The sequence below is a fragment of the Chiloscyllium plagiosum genome, unplaced genomic scaffold (assembly GCF_037043375.1).
Source record: "Chiloscyllium plagiosum isolate Xiang-an unplaced genomic scaffold, Cpla_swu_hap1 HiC_scaffold_38, whole genome shotgun sequence".
In the NCBI taxonomy this organism is placed as follows: domain Eukaryota; kingdom Metazoa; phylum Chordata; class Chondrichthyes; order Orectolobiformes; family Hemiscylliidae; genus Chiloscyllium; species Chiloscyllium plagiosum.
In genome coordinates this window covers 16843152-16857691 of record NW_028270176.1, presented here as the reverse complement: position 1 = coordinate 16857691, position 14540 = coordinate 16843152, and the positions used below count along the sequence as shown (strand labels likewise).

The following is a 14540-nucleotide window of genomic DNA, read 5'->3' as shown; positions in this document are numbered from 1 at the left end:
CTTTCTTTTTTAATCTCGTTGCTCTGTCCACTTCCAAGAAATCCTTGCTCTCTACATTAAATTTATTAACCTTTTAAGTATCTCATTTTATCTCACCTTTTAGGGGCGTATTCCCATTAAAATAAATGGAGCAAATAATCATTCCTTGTTCTATATCATAATTAGAATGAATAACTCTTTCATCTGTTGTTGCTGTTGATATGTCTGGTTGTTCCTCACAAATCAGTTTACTTAGTGTTTTCTTTTGACTTTTTAAATTCATTCTTCATGTTGTTTTTAATATTATAAATTAGAATGTCCATTTCAAAATACCAGCAATGCCCATTTAGCCTTTACTAGATGTGCTGATTGAGCTGTCAAACTTTGTCAATATTTTCTGGTTTTGTAATTCAGAAATTTGTGTTATTCTCACTGTTTTATGAACCATTTATTTGGAGGTGTTGCCATGTGACACAAAATTAAGTTGGCACAGCTATGGAATCGTACATGGTTTTCTTCGATTCAAAGAGTGAAGGTTTGCAATATGCTGTAAAACACTTACAATATAGAAAGGAAAAGGCATATTTGAGTGATTAATTGCAAATTACTAAAACGAAACTGTTTCCAATGTTTGTACCTTTTAATCATTGTAAAGGCAGTGTTATCACAGTACAATTCAGCCATCACTGGAATGTTATTATCTTTCATGTTTCGTGTCAATTGATCAAATGCGGAATCCAAGTGGAAAAAAGATGATGTTCATTATGGTAGGAGGCAAAGTGCATTGACGAGGCAGAGTTTGGCAGTGACCTAACATGGAATGATCTGTGCCTTCTGCTCTTTCGAGAGTACAAGTACTGTGTAGGTAGCTTAGAAGTCAGACAGCTGAAAGCTGATAACATATAGAAAACAGATTTGAAGTTATAAATATATAGTTTGACAATCTATTGCTAAATGTGTGTGCGTCAATCTATGTAATAATATTAGCACGCCACTTGTTTGATTGTATTCAATCTTAATGTGACTGAATACAATCAGATATTCAAGTTTTAATTACATCTTTGTATCTTTCCTTAGTAGCACTTGTTAGAAATTTGTTGCTGGAAAGTTTTGTCATGCACAGAAAAAAGAAAATACATGCAAAACACATTTGTAGCTTATAAAATCTGAGAAGTATATTCATATCAAAATAGAACGAAATCACAAAAAAATTAAACTTTTTTCTATGTTTAGAAACTATTGCTGAATTCATCACAGTCAAGTGATTTAACATACATTCGTGTAATTGCAACACGTGACTTCACATCATGACATGATCTGTTAGTCCAATTGCCTATTTCACGAACACAGAGACTTGGCAACTAAATACCAAAACAATCAGAGTGCATACAATTCAAACTTCACAATTCTGAAGCATCGATAAGTCTTATTAATGTAGCTGTCAACTTGTTCATAAGAAAGCCAGATACAAGCTTCTGAAAGTCTACATTTTCTAAATCTTTGGCGTGCATATCGGTCTGTAGTTAGTTCTCCTTCTCATTCACATAACAATTAAAGTATATTGTGCTTGAATTTACAGACATCGTTTTCTAAATCAAGTTTTCGTCATTGTATCAATGCTACTCACTCCCGTTATGACCTGAATTTCCTGAAGTTACTTACTAATCAGTTTCAATATTAAATGTTGTTACATCATGATTACTTACTTTCTATCCTCTTGTCTTCTCTGTTTGGACTTATTCACTCACAGTAGTTGAGCTACCAAAACCTGCAGTTCCAGGAGTATTTCCACGGTGTCTTCGAAGCCATGAAAGCTTTTCACATACTTTAGAAACATAATATTTAATTGTTTACAGCAATTGCGGTCCTATTAATCTTTTATTAGTTAAACACAGACAGTATTGAACATTTACAAAATGATATTGTCCAATCCACATCTGGCTAGCTGATACAGAGGAACCTTGAATATCAGAATACCAACTTTCTGAAGAAGAGCTCGAGGTCCCGGTAAAAACATTGCATCAAAGATGCGTTTCCAACAGTGATCACGTCTTTTCTTTACAGTGATTAAACAAGCACCGTCTCCAAATGACTGACCTCCCACCCTCAGTCTCTCCCCACACTTTCCCTGGAGTTCTGCAGAGGGGTGTACCCTAAATCGCCCTTCCCCAGATAATCTCTCCACCATTGTCCTGTGTAGGGTTAACGTGGAACCTGTCAAAAAGTTGCAGCAAAAGGTTGTGTGCGTGGCTGTTGCTGTGTGTGTGTGCTAATTGGAGACTTGTCCCACAAAGGCAGCGGCAGCAGTCTTGTTGGTGCACAGTCCAGCTGCCTCGGATAGGAGCGGGGTGGATATCTGTGTGCATGGGTTAGGGGTGGGAGCGGTGTTGGACAGGGGCATGTACGTGGGTGGGGGCGATGTTGGACGGTGTTTGGGGACAGGGTAGTGTTAGTTGGGTTTTGGGGGCGGGGTCCGTTTACAAAAGGGGCGGGGGGCGGTCTTGGCCTGGGTTTGGGGACAGGGTGGTGTTGGACTGGGTTGGACAGGTTTTGGGGACGGGGCGGTGGCGGACCCAGGCGGGGGGGGCTGGTGGATGGGAATTGGGGACAGGGCGGTGTTGGATTGAGTTTGGGGATGGGTGGTGTTGGACGGGGTTTGGGGTTGGTGGAGCGGTGTTGGACAGGGGCGAGGTCTCATGCACTGTGTGTTGCTGCAGCCTCCTAAACGGGGAACAAACTATAAAACCTCCGAGCCCCAGAGGAAAGGCATTTAATCGATTAACTGAATAATCGATTATCCAAACGAAGTAGTGCCCACCTATTTCGTTCGGATTATCAAGGTTCCCCTGTGTACCTCTGGCTGAGATGCATTTTGTCTCCTTGTCATGTGCCATTTCGGCACATACAGTATTTTGGGATTGTATTCCCTGTAATAAATTCCTTCAACAGAAAGTTTTAAAAAATCAACCAAATGTCAGCTATCTCGACACAATATGAGCAAAAAACCTCCATCTTCAAAGTAGCCATTTACGTTTTACTACATTGTAGTTATCTAGGAGAACGTGAGGACTGCAGATGATGGAGATCAGAGCTGAAAATGTATTTTCAGCTCTACTTTGCAGTTATCATCAATCATAGAATCCCTAGAGGGTGGAATCAGGAGATTCCGCACTTGAAACCCACACTAAGCCTCGAAAGAGTATCCCACGCAGACCCACCCTGCTACTTTATCTCTGTAAACTTACATTTCACACGGCCAATCAACCTAACATGCATATCCCCAGACACTATGGGCAATTTCACATGACCAGTCTACCTCATCAATACATCTTTGAATTGTCGGGGGAAACAAGAACCCTCCAGAGGAAATCCAAACAGACATGGGAAAATGTGCAACTGCCACACAAACAGCGACCCAAGGATGGTATCAAACCTGGGTTCCTGTCGTTGTGAGGTACCAGTGCTAACTATAGAGCCACAACATCGCCCAGCGTAACTCTGTTCTAGGAGGAATGAACTAGTTGCAGAGGACAATGATTCTCAGACATGAATTCTCTACTGCAGATTCGGATTTCAGAGTCAGTCAATGAGTGGAACCTGGAATACAAAGTTTAGGATTCACAATGACCTTTCTACACGTCGATGCTTTTCTTTTGTTGTTATTGTTTAGATTAGCGTATTTATTTCTTTTAGAAAATAAATCTCATAGTAGGTTTAACAACAATAAAACTTGATACCTCAGAAGCTAATTATGGATTGGAATATAAATAGAATAATGATGATAATAATAGTCTTAATAGTAATAATAAGAGCAATAAATGTATAAATACATTTTTTCAAACTCATCAGTAATAATAAATTGCATTAAAACAAAGAGCAAATACAACGGAGAGAATATTAATAAATATGAATTATGGTTTGGAATACACAACACTTTTATTGCTACTGCTGCAGCCATTGACATGCTTATGCCTGACTTCGATTTTCACACATTCTCTTAATATTGTTTATTGTCTGAGGGATTAAAAAGAAGTCATCTGAATCTTAATTAGATTCATCAATAGAGCTTCATAATCATCTGTGATGTAGACTTTCAAATATTCACATCCGTTTTATTAAATGAATCTCTGCTCACTGTGTGCCCAACTAAAAAGCAAATGTGATTATTTTTGTTGCTGTTTCCTTGTGTCTGCGTTTTCAAGCCCTTCAAAAAATTATATATTCAAAGTGATCCCCTTTTAACATCGAATGAATATAGTGACTAAATTAATCAGACTTTTATCTCTCTCTCTTTCGGAGACAATGTCTTGAAAATTTGTTGAACCACTATTAATATCTTACATGGCCTTACATACGGAAGCTAGAGGTTCACAGAACTTTCCAACAGCAACCTCAGAGAAGCTCTATGTAATTTTATCAAGTCCTCTGCAATTTTTACGTTGACAAAAACATGCAAAAACACATTTGCCTTCGTAATTTGGTACCTGATCTGCATGCTAATTCCTTGTTCAGGCATGTATACAGAGACTTAGGTTGCCCTGAAAATTAAAACAAAATAAATTCACGACGTAAATGTATTCTCCATTTCCATTCTAACCACCAAAGTGAATAACTAAACACTTCGACATTTTATTCTCAATCCGTTATCACGTCCATTCATTTGATCTTGTTTGCCTTTGTCTCTTTGGAGAGTCTTAGTGTCCTACTCATCTCTTGCCTTTCCATTGCGTTCATTCTATAATTTTTGATGATTTACGTTCTCTGTTTTCCCTTAAGTAATTGTTTTAGATTTCCAGTACCGTGGGCACCCATTAGCAATCTTTCTGACATTCCACTAATTGTATGTCAACTTGGAAAAGCATATTCTTTCTCTCCTTCTTTCATCCAGTCCATCAAATGACAGCACAAATGTTATGAATCAAACAAGCATAGCGAGTTATACATTACTTCGTTTCTGATTGAATATTCTTAACTCCAGATATCCAATCATTCATTGCCTATTCTTATGGCTGTACAAATATAATATCTATTTTGACAGTACATCTCGAAAATATATATTTCACAGTATTGTTAATGAATAAAATTATGTAAGTTAGAAACTTACCCTTCTCACATCCAATCCACGTGCAAACTATCAGGACACACAGAAGGAACAATAATGCAAGCGAAGCAAAAGCTATTTCGATATAACTCCCTACACCTGTAAAGTGACAGAAACTTATTAAATCTCAATCAGGCACAAATGAAATGCCGAGTTGAAAAAAAAAACATCAAATAAAATACTAATTACATTTCCTTACTGTATGGCCAAAAAAAATTAAATTAAACATTTAATTTAGTAGAGAATGACATGACCCAGTTCTTTATAGTAACGTTATTGAAAACAAGCACAATCTCAAATTCGCAAAACGAAAGCAATTTCCTCAAAGTCGGGTCGTGAAAAGAGTACTTAAAAGAACAGAGCCAGAATATTTTCCTGATGTTTTGGGATGTAATTGGAAATGCATCAAAAGACACAGTCGATAATAACCATATTTAATATAATACGATACCTTCATTGAGCATAACGTTGTCTGCCAAGGAATAAATGGGGTCAGAAACGTCAATAGGGAGTCATAACATAGCGTAAAGATTTAGAATGTAAAAGATGCAAAATGAATTGAGCACCAGGAGCCAATGTAACTGAATGCAATTGGTAAATATTAAAAACATTTCCAGTTAATTCACGATACTGACTCGTTCAACAAGTAGTGCATATTTGGAGAACTCTTCAGGGTTGGAAAGATAGACATTGCAACAAATTGTATGAAACTTGTTCTAAAATGGATTGTATGTTTTAAAATCAGGTTTGATGACTTACAAACAAGGTTTAAAAGACACTGAACACAGAAGAATGGGCCAGATTGGCAAAGACACACGGATTATTTACCCTTTCTTACAAATAAAGGAATGCCCATTGGTCATCCTGGAAAAAATCCTCCTGCTTTAGACTGATAGTTTCTGATAAACGTGGTCACGAGTTGATCTGGACGAGAGGATAATTGATTTCCTGGAATGATGAGTTTGATCTTGTACAGAGCATCAAAGATATTATTTTCTTCCAATCGGAAGTAACGCTGCCTGAGAGACAGAAGCTTCATTTATGGATCACACTCCAGGTGTCGGTTTTTAAGTAATCAGTGTCACCAAGTAGTTTAAGCGTTGACATGTACATCCTTCAAGCACATGACAGTGGAATGTAAGAAGATCTGTAGAGAACGTTGGTCCAGCAAGTAGAGGAAAGACCGTTAACGTACGATCAGCATCCTCCTTTCCAGACGAGAAGACGCATGCTTTGTCATACTAACTTGGATTTCAAAACTGGTGTGCAGCAAATGACCATAATGTGGATTTTCAAAATGTGTTCAATAAAGTACTACATAACATTCTTGTCAGCAAACGTTAACCCTCTAATACAGAGATGGTTGGGAAAGATTCCAGTTTTTCTGGACTATTGGAATTTATGCAGAAGTCAAGAAGGATCGGTATTTCACAGTGTTGTACTTCAGATGACTTAAACTTGATTGATCATGGAACAAAGACGATGTAAAATGTTAATTGTTTTTGCAGACAGGAGCATATTTAGTAGAGTTATAAGAGTAGAATTATACTCGAAGAGATGTTGGCAGTTTTTTGAAATACGTTCTTGAATTTAGCGCAGATAAGTGATTTCTCATTGGTTTTGTAAGAAGGCACAAGTAAAGAGAAATGAAGAAACGAAATATTCATGAAGCTCAGAGGTCATATGAACATAAATTGCCAAGCGTAACAGAAGTATTTAAGATTGATTATAATATTTGATACACAATGCTAGCCTTTGCAAATGAAAGTCTAAAGTCCAAAAATAAAGAAGAGCCTCGTTGTGACACTTATTGATCTTTTCATCAGCCTCAGTTGCAATACTTTGCTCAATTTTGGCAGCAAAAAATAACAAGAATGTGAATACATTATAGAAAGCACAGACAAGATTTATGAGAACAATTCCAAAAAAGATGTTCTTTCATTTCTTGGATAGCGTGGAGCTGCTCACATCTGGGCAAATGTTTTAGAGAATTTCAGAGATATATTCGAAAGTGAGAATATGGAAGAATATACTGTTATTAATGACAATGTCAGAAGAATGACAAAAGAGTGACTTAAGTAGGTTTCTACAATGTCTGGAATCATAGATGCACTGACAGCACGTACACAAGATGAAGAGTGACTTCATTAGGTTTCTGCAATGTCTGGAATCAGAGATGCACTGACAGCAACCACGCAAAATGAAGATGAAATAGATGGAGAAGATGGATATAATCAACAGTATTAATGTCAACAGATTTTGAATCAATGCTGATTAATATGATTTGACGTATGGTGGATCTTTCAAAAAATCCAATACATGCAATGTAATGTGGGACAGTTATCATTCCCAATCTGAGTATCACTGATTTGAAATTAAACTTGACATCAATGGTGCAAGCGCAAGTACATTCAAACTATCCAAAAAGCACAATAGATTAAAATAATGATGCCCTGCTGCACATTTATAAATGATATCCCATTCATCCATAAATGCTACTTTAGAGAGATTTATAGTGAATCCTGGTGTATTGGCCAGTTCTCTGTGCCGATTAAAGATTAGATTAGATTAGATTAGATTACTTAAAGTGTGGAAACAGGCCCTTCGGCCCAACAAGTCCACACCGCCCCGCCGAAGCACAACCCACCCATACCCCTACATCTACCCCTTACCTAATACTACGGACAATTTAGCATGGCCAATTCACCTGACCTGCACATCTTTGGACTGTGGGAGGAAACCGGAGCACCCGGAGGAAACCCACGCAGACACGGGGAGAATGTGCAAACTCCACACAGTCAGTCGCCTGTCTATATTAAACATAGAACAGTACAGGCCCTTCAGCTCTTGATGTTGTGCCATCTTTTATCTACTCAGACTAACCTCCATAACTTGCATGGTACCATCTTCTATGTGTCTGGACAAGCATCGTTTAAATGTCCTAATCTGACTCAACTGCCACTGGTGGCAGTGCATTCCATGTATCCACCATTCTCTGTGTAAAGAACCTATTTCTGATATCTGTCGTACACCTTACTCCAATTACCTAAAAGGTATGCTCCCTAGACATTTCCACCATGGATAAAAAAGACTCTGGCTACCCATTCTATCGATGTCTCTCATCATCTTGCACAACTCTATCAAGTCACCCCTTCTTCACTCCAAATATAAAAGCCCTAACATCCTCAACCTTTCTTCATCAGACATGCCCTCCAGTCCGGACATCACACTGCTAAATTTACTCTGCACACTCTCGAAAGCGTTCACATCTTTCCAATAATGAAGCGACCAGAACTGAACACAATATTCAAGTGTGGTCTAACCAGGACTCTACAGAGCTGCAGCATAACCTTACAGCTCTTGAATTTAATACACCTGCTAATGAAAGCCAGCACACCGTATGCCTTCTAACAACCCTATCATCTTGAGTGGAAACTTTGAGGGAACTATGGACATGGACCCCAAGCCCCCTCTGTTCCTCCACACTGCCAAAAATCTTGCCTTTAACTCGGTATTCTGCATTGAATTTCGACCTTTTAAACCGAATCACTTCACACCTTTTCGAGGTTGAATTCCGTCTGCCACTTATCAGCCCATTTCTGCATTCTGTTGGTATGTCCCATTCTACAACAGCCCTCCTTACTACCCACAATACCAGAAACTTTCATGTCATCGGCAAACCTATCCCATCTTCCACTGTCTCATTCAAGTCATTTATAAAAATCAAAAAGAACCAAGGTCCCAGAATCGATCCGTTCAGAGCATTACTGGTCACCAAGCTCCTGGCTGAATACCTTCTATCTATCACCATCCTATGTATTCTGTGGGAAAGTCAATTCTGTATCCAGACAGCTAGATTTACCTGTATCCCATACCGCCTTACTTCCTGGATAAGCCTACTATGGGGAACCTTATCAAATGCCATGCTAAAATCCACAAAATCCACGTCTACTGGATATGAACGTGTTTTGCCACATTTTGTAACATCCTCAAAGAACTCAATCAGGTTTGTAAGGCATGATCTGCCCCTCACAAAGCCATGGTGACTATCTCTAATCTAACTATGGTTTTCGAGGTGATTATAAATGTTGTGTCTCAGAGACCTCTCCAAACTTTGCCTCGCACAGACATATGACTGACTGGCCTGTAATTTTAAGGATTATCTCTATTCCTTTTCTTGAACAAGGGAATAACCTCTGTCACCCTCTAATCATCTGGCTCGACTCCAATGGACACTGAGGACGCACTGATCATCTCCAAAAATGTAGCAATCTCTCCCCTCGCTCCTGTAGTGAACAAGGGTATATCCGGGCTGGTCCAATGGATTTACATATCGTCACGTTTTTCACAATTTTCTGTACATCCTCCTTCTTAATATCAACATACTCGAGTCTGTTTCACGCTGTCCTCAGAAATTTCAATGTGCCTCTCAGTAGTGAATATTTAAGCAAAGTATTCGTTAAGGACCTCCCCTACCTCCTCTGACTCCTGTTCCTTATTCTTGTCAGTTAAAATCTTTTCACGCCCCCTTCGAGCTGTCCAAAGTGCATTCTTCAATTGATTCCTGACTACCTTGTCACCCTCTAAAGGTCTGTGTGATTATTGCCTCCACAACCTTGAGTAAGCTTCCTTCTTCCTCTTGACTAGATGTCCCACATCGCCTGTCACCCAAGGTTCTTTCAACCTAACATCCTTTCTTTTCCTCAGTGTGACAAACCTATCCAGCACGATCCACAATGCTTCTAAAACAAGCTCCACATTTCTGCTGTGCATTTCCCTAAGAGCATTGGTTCCCAATTTCGGTGCCACAGTTCCTGTCTAACGGCATCTTAATTCCCTCTCCTCCTATTATCTACTTTCTCATACCATCAGCTGTACTCCTATCCCTCTCCATGACTATAATAAAGGTCAGGGATTTGTGATCATTATCACTGAAATGCTCTCCAACCGAGAGGTCTGACACCTGGCATCGTTCGTTGCCAAGCACAAAATCAAGTATGGCCTCCTCTCTAGTCGGCCGAATAACATATTGATTGAGGAACCCTTCATGAACACACCTGAGAAACGCTGCTCCTTCCAAACTATTTGAACGAAGTAGTTTTCAATCAATGCGAAGGAAGTTAAAGTCACGAATGACAACAACCTTGTTACTTATGCAATGTTCCAAGATCTGCTCCTCCATGCCTCTGTTGCCATTGGGCGTGCCTGTAGAAAACTCTAAATAAAGTGACTGCTCCTTTCCTGCTTCTGACTTCCACCCATATTGACTCTGCAGACAAATCCTCTTGGACCCCTGCCTCTCTACAGCGGTGAAGCTATCCGATTAGCAATGCCTCTCCTCCATCTCTTTTGCCTCTCCCTCCAATTTCATTTGAAACATCTAAACCCTTGAATAATTCCTGCCCCTGTGATATCCAAGTCTCTGCAATAACCACTATATCACAGTATTAGATTATGTGGTCTATTTTAGGTGATTGTAGAATGGGTGACCCCGACGATGAAAAGTTTCCAACATAATGAAATTTGCAGATTTGGAGGAATTGTATGCTAATGATGCATACCCTCCAGTTGAAAGTTAAAATGAAATGAAAAGGCATGACAATAGTTAATTCATTAGCCCCACCATTGCATTCATTTCAAAAGGAAGTGTGCAATTGTTTCATTATCCTTGGATTTACCCACAGGTAATTAATGATTTTTGCTCTGCGTCCAGAAGTAAATTGACATAAGACACACAACAAATTTGCTTATACAAAACAATGCAGTATGCGTCTTCTGTAACAATCAGAATGGAGGATAAATATCGAATCACACAGACGAAGAAATTTATCTCGGATTGACTCGCAAGTGAGTCGCTGCCTGTTGTACGGGACAGCTGATACTCAGTTCCATTGCGCGGAGAAACGTGCAAAATATCAAACATTACCTATTATGGGTAAGCAATGCAATTCTTTCAGTTCTATTAGGGACATGCGACTTGTTCGTTCTGAGCCTCAAAGAAAATTGTTAATGTTGCTTACTTCATTCAACAGACAAAATGCACATTTAATAGACAAAACAAATAACAGGAGAGATAAGAAGAGAGATCAAATCAATGGAAATATTAAAATTTCCCAATAATTAATGAAATGTAATTAAATTTGCAAAAAGCAGTACTAAATAAAATTGATGGTGGAAAAGTTTACTTTGTATTCCAGTAAACTCACACGTGATTACGTTTGTCAGAACGCTAATTGGCACCTGATGATCATGAACCACCAATCGACCTCTTTCCTTGTATAAAATGTGAAATAAGTAACTCTTGACTATGTACAAATGTTATAATGTGTGTGGAGAAGGAGAACAAATCAAGCAACTGTTAAAATGTGCTGTCTTTGCCTAAGATGGCGGAGAGGCCCATAATTACTGAGGCCAAAGCTGACGACACGTGTTGATTAATACGAGACACCATCTCTTGAAAAACAAATCACATGAACTTAATGTAAAATCCTTGCCAGATGGAACCCAATCTGCAGTGCCAGGTTCACATGGTCAGCAATTTGCTCAAAGTTAGACAAAATCAATCTTTGTGCTAATTACTTGAATGGGTGTAGGAGATATTTAGAATGATATGGGCCAAGTGCAGGGAAATCGTGTTTGCGTTGATGGAAAGATGTGAATGTATTTGTAATCAGTGAGCCATCTGTTTCCACTAAACCACAAGAGCTAGGGAAGTTGCAATTTCACGTTGCACCTTCCTGAAAGAATCGCGAACAATGAAAAAACGGAAATTGGTATAAACAAATGTGACTAGCGTTAACCACTGCGTCACCAAAGGCAGCCGGAAAATATCCTGATAAAGATATCTTTCTTTAATCCTACTGTATGAAACGTTAGATTTTAACGAACATAACTGCACATATTTTAATGGTCTAGTATTATCATTTTTTTTGTTTAACCAAGTTTTCAGCCGCTCTCATTTACTTCGATTGAAATTGTGGTCATTTGCAATGAAATGCATCTCAAGAATCCCCAATCTTTTGTCTTACATAATTCCCTTTTTAATTTAGATAAATTTGACGAAAATAACGAAGGCATTTGGGTCTTATTGTTCTCAATGCTGTTACGGGAATCCACATTTGTCTTGCAAATCGTGGAACCGTTCATTGTTCAATCCCATGGTCTTTTCAAACAATTGCAGAAATACACTTTTTTTCTTAACTTCATTTTCCCTTTCTCACTGCTTTTCCTTTACATGACATGTGGAACAGCTCTTACTTTTTAGTATGCATAAAGTCACAGAATCCTACAGCACAGAGACACACCCTTTGACCCAAACGGGTCCATGTTGACCAAAATGTACATCAACGCTAACCACATTTCCCTGCACTTGGCCCATATTCTTCAAAACCATTCCTATCCATGTAATATATTCAAATGCCTTTTAACTGTTGTTAATGTACTTGCCTCAATCACTTCTACTGTCAGCTGATTGTATCACTGTATGTGTAAAAACGTTGCCCCACAGGTTCCCCTTTATTCTTTCCCCCTAACCTTAAACTGATCTCTTCTTTTCTTTGATTCCCCGAAACTGGGAAAAAGATGGAACGCATTCAAACTATCCATGCCTTTCCTGACCTTGAACACTTCTATAAGGTCGCTAGTCAGTCTCCTATGCTCTAAAGAAGTTCTTGCTTGTCGAAACTTTTCGAATCAACACAGAATCCTTTTAAATTTATTCTGCACTCTCTCTAGTTTATTAACATCCTTCCAAAAGCAAGGTGACCAAAACTGAACACAATACTCCAAGTGCGACCTCACCAACGTTCTGTACAACTGCAACATAAATTCTCAACTTCTTTACTCAATGCCCTGATTTATGAAAGCCATTGTGATAAAAGCCTTCTTCATTGCTCTGTCTTCCTATGACTTAACTTTCAGAGAACCGTGAACCTGAATCCCAGGTTCCTCTCTTCCACTACACTCCTTAATGCCGTACAACCTACTATGGAAGTCCCATCTTGATTTGATTCTCCACAATGCAATACATCAGACTTATCAATATTAAACTCTATTTGCCAAATCACGGCCCACTTCCCAAATTGATCAATGTCCAACTGTAATTTTGGATAACCTTCCTCACTGTCCACAAGATCTCCTATTTTTGCATCATCTGCAAACTTACCAACCATGCCTTTAAAATTCTTGCACAAATATTTGAAGTCAATAACATACATCAATCCCTGCACTAATCCCTGAGGCACTTCACAAGTCATCGGCCTCGAATCTGACAACATTCTTCCGCTGTTACCCTGTGCCTTCTACCATCATTCCAATTGTAAAATGATGTCAATCTGAAGCATTAGTTTCGTCCTCTTGTCCAAATTGTATGCCGCCCGAAATATTATACATGTCCAGCATTGTGTATGAATAATTCAAATTTACTTTCTGCCGTAATTTTCCCAGATGCCAACATAAATTCTGAATTTGGTCATTACTATTAAGCACGAGTTTAATTTTTTTAAATTACAAAAATCAAGAAAGGACAATACAGTTTTTATGTTGGAATATTCGTATACCAATAATATGCTTACCATTGCATTTAGTGAATAACACAGTTATAGATACCATTTTGTCCATGTTGGAATTACAAGTAACAAAGATATCAAATTAATTATTTGCTTTTGAGAACATATTCTTACGTGTAAAGAGAGCCAGGTACAATAGACCAATCAAATTCATGAATCTTCCTGCCATAATAATAGGTTTCAAACAAGTTTTTTCCGATCAAATTTCTCATGCAATATCGATTACAGATTTGTAGCACTGGAATTACGATGTAATGTTGGCATGCTTCAACAAATTAATAATGGGCAGCGTTTCACGCAGTTTGCAGTTTAAACATGCAAGTCCACAGATACTTCCTCCTTTACGAAATAAATTTTACCGTCATATGGAGATTGCTTGTGATCACAGAGAGATTAATTTCACAACAAATATTGTTTAATCAGGAGTGTCATGGCGATGGCAGATTGATTGATTTCATTCTCCTTTATGCCATGAGAGGTTCTGAAGGTGTATTCACTTAGCCATCTCGCCCTTCCACTAAATGAAGCAAGAAATTGCTTCAGTTGACAACTCGAGATAATTTTGTTCTGTTTGCTTTGGCATGCAACATGAGAGATCTGAGCTCTCATTTTAAGAAGATTGGTCAAGTAACGCTCTGCCAATTGTAAACACAGAGACTCTACACAGTACAAACAGAGTAAACATTCTATAATGGCATTAAATACAACTCGTCAACAGTTACCTTGGACAGTCATATCCCCAACAATGTATCAATCAAAACAAGGAGGAATGCATTTTTTTAAACAAAGAAACAAGAAAAAAAGTTACCCAGGTTCCGTACACAAAGAAGTAAACTTTGACAAGACATCCGAAAAACTTGCAATGCTTTGAAACTTTAAGTTAATTTCCCTGA

The 14540-nt window shown here is 38.4% G+C and overlaps 1 long non-coding RNA gene across 1 annotated transcript; it reads right to left on the bottom strand.

Annotated features, from left to right (window-relative positions):
- Positions 1–427: 427 nt before the first annotated feature.
- On the bottom strand, positions 428–13927 carry LOC122544257 (uncharacterized). The gene is made up of 4 exons (XR_006310301.2): positions 13762–13927; positions 5084–5179; positions 1686–1804; positions 428–871 (listed from the first exon to the last, which is right to left on the bottom strand). It is a non-coding gene; the product is annotated as an uncharacterized LOC122544257 (long non-coding RNA).
- Positions 13928–14540: the final 613 nt, after the last annotated feature.